The sequence below is a fragment of the Pteropus alecto genome, unplaced genomic scaffold, assembly GCF_000325575.1.
Source record: "Pteropus alecto unplaced genomic scaffold, ASM32557v1 scaffold1596, whole genome shotgun sequence".
Lineage (NCBI taxonomy): Eukaryota > Metazoa > Chordata > Mammalia > Chiroptera > Pteropodidae > Pteropus > Pteropus alecto.
In genome coordinates, this window is record NW_006438919.1 from 18,416 (window position 1) to 21,472 (window position 3,057).

Here is a 3,057-nt window from a genome sequence, read left to right on the forward strand (position 1 = left end):
TCTCCTTTTCCTGCCTCTGATCTTTTGTCCTACTATTGTGATCCATTTAGTTCCACATATGTTACAAACGCCATCATATTGTTTTTTCATTGGTATTATTTTTGCTTTAAAAGCCATACATCATTAAAATATATTTTTAGGTTTATTTTATTTTTTATTTCATTTTATTGCTGGATCACATGGTAGTTTTTAATTTTTAAATATATTTTTTATTTTTCTATTACAGTTGACATACAATTTTATATTAGTTTCAGGTGTACAACAGTGATTAGACATTTATATAACTTACAAAGTGATTACCCTGATAAATCTAGTACCCATACATAGGTATTACAATTATTGACTATATTCCTTATGCTATCATTTTCATTCCCATGACTATTTTGTAACTACCGATTTGTACTTCTTAATCCCTTTCCTTTTTTCAACCATCCCCTCAAACCCCTTCCATCTGGCAACCATCAAAATGTTCTCTGTATCTATGAGTTTGTTTTTGTCTTGTTTATTTTGTCCTTTAGATTCCACATGTAAATGAAATCATATGGCATTTGTCTTTCTCTGTCTGACTTACTCCACTCAGCACAATACCCTTTAGGTCCATCCATGTTGTTGATGGCAAGATGTCATTCTTTATTTATGGCTGAGTAATGTTCCATTGTATATATGTACCACCTCTTCTTTATCCATTCATCCATTGATGGACATCCAGGTTGCCTCCCTATCTTGGCTGCTGTAAATAATGCTTCAATGACCATATGCACGCACATTAGTGTTTTGGGTTTCTTTGGATAAAAATCCAGAAATGGAATTACTGGGTCCTTCTTTGTCTCTTGTTATAGCCTTTGTTTTAAAATCTATTTTGTCTAAGTATTGCTACCTCATATATTTTTTATCATTTTCATTTTCATGAAATATGATTTTCCATCCCTTTACCGTCAGTTTGTGTGTGCCTTTCAATCTGAAGTGAGTCTCTTGTAAGCAGCATAAGTAAGGGTCTTGTTTTCTTATCCATTCAGCCACCCTATATCTTGACTGGAGCATTTAATCCTGAATTTCATTTGAAGTAATTGTTGATAAATACTGTGATTTTATTATTCATATTTTTTTATCTTTTTTCTTCCTTTTTCTTGTCAAAGACATCCCTTTTACATTTCCTGTAATACTGGTTTGGTGGTGATGAACTCCTTTAGCTTTTTCTTGTCTGGGAAGCTCTTTATCTGTCCTTTGATTCGAAATAATAGCTTTGCTGGGTAGAGTAATCTTGGTTGTAGGTCCTTGCTTTTCCTTTGATTATTTTGCACCAATCCCTTCTGGCATGGAATGTTTTTGTTGAGAAATTGGCTGTCAGTATTATGGTAGCTCCCTTGTAGGTAACTGGTTTTTTCTAGCTGCTTTTAACATTCCCTCTTGGTCTTTAAACTTTAATATTTTAATTATGATGTATCTTTGTTGGGCCTCTGAGTTTTTCTTGTTTGGGACTCTCTGACCTTCCTGGGCTTGTATGTCTATTTCCTTCATTGGGTTAGAAAAGTTTCTGTCATTACTTCTTCAAATAGATTTTCAATTTCTTGCTCTCTCTCTTCCCCTCTGGTACTGCTATGAGGTTGTCCCAGAGACTCCTTAAACTATCTTCATTTGTGGGGGGGGCGGGATTCTTTTTGTTGTTGTCGATGTTCTGATTGGGTGCCTTTCACTACCACATCCTCTAAATTACTAATTTGATCTTCCACTTCATCCAATCTGTTGATTCCCTGTAATGTACTCTTCATTTAAGATATACTTCATTTCTGACTGGTTCCCTTTTATGTTTTCCATCTCCATTTTTATGTTTCTTATCTCTTTGTTGAAGTTCTCACTATGATAATTGAGCATCCTTATAACCAGTGTTTTGAACAATGAATCTGGTAGATTGCTTGTCTCCATTTTGTTCAGTTCTTCTTCTGAAGCTTTGTTCTGTCCTTTCATTTGTAATATGTTTCTTTGCCTCTTCATTTTAGTTCCCTCCCTGTGTTTGTTTCTATGTATTAGGTAGGGTTTCTATATCTCCAGGTCTTCATAGAGTGGCCTCATGTAGTAGGTGTCCTGTGAGGCCCAGTGGCACAGTCTCCCTGGTCACCTGAGCCAGGTGCTACAGGTGTGTCCCTTGTGTGAGCTGTGTGTACCCTCCTGCTGTAGCTGAGCCTGGGTTGTTGTTTATACATCAATGGGAGGAACTGACTCTCAAGCTGATTGGTTTTGAGGACTGATCATGACTATAGTAGAGGAGCTGTTGTGTAGAGGTTGACGTATAGAGTAGAATTTACTTTATCAGGACTCTGCTGCCTGCCCAGGCTTCCCTTTGGGTATACCATTTGAGGAGACAGACAGATGGTTTTCTAGCAGTGTAGTTGGAAGCTGGCCCCTTGGAGTGTCAGCCCTGGGGCTCCCTAGAATGGGCTCCACCACCTGTACTCTGCCTAGGGCCACCTGGCATGAGCCACAAAGCAATCTGCAAATGACTTCCACCCATGCTAGGCTTGGAGGTGACTGGGAGAGACAAAATCTTTTTTTTTTTTTTTAAGATGAGGCAACCCTTGGTTGACCTCACAGATTGCAAGGACCTTGTCGGCTTACAATCCTTTATTTTTTATTTTTTACACCTATAGCACCTGGTCTTCCTAGTTGATCTCCCATCCAAGTACTAACCAGGCCCGACCCTGCTTAGCTTCTGAGATCAAATGGGATCGGGTTTGTTCAGGGTGGCATGGCTGTAGACAAGAGGCCAAATCTTGAACCAAAGCTGGCTGCTGCCAATGGTGGGCTTGGGGATGCCGAGGACAGACATTGCTTTTGGTGGGTTTGTAAACATTTGAAATTTTAGGAAAGTCAACAGCATGACCCAAGGCAGGCCTTTTGTATGAAAAAGCGACTCGAAGTGGTTTGTGTGGTCCTGCAAGTTGAGTGGGGAGGGGTCTTAAGAAATCACCAAGATGTAACGAACAGTGTTAGCTGGGTTTATGAAGACTCAGATATGTCAGCTACCTGCTCTGTATGCTGAGAGTGGAGAGGGCTCAAAAA

General features: G+C 39.0%; 1 pseudogene; it reads right to left on the bottom strand.

Moving 5' to 3' along the window:
- Nucleotides 1-2,636: 2,636 nt before the first annotated feature.
- LOC112483185 lies at nucleotides 2,637-2,755 on the bottom strand (annotated as a pseudogene).
- Nucleotides 2,756-3,057: the final 302 nt, after the last annotated feature.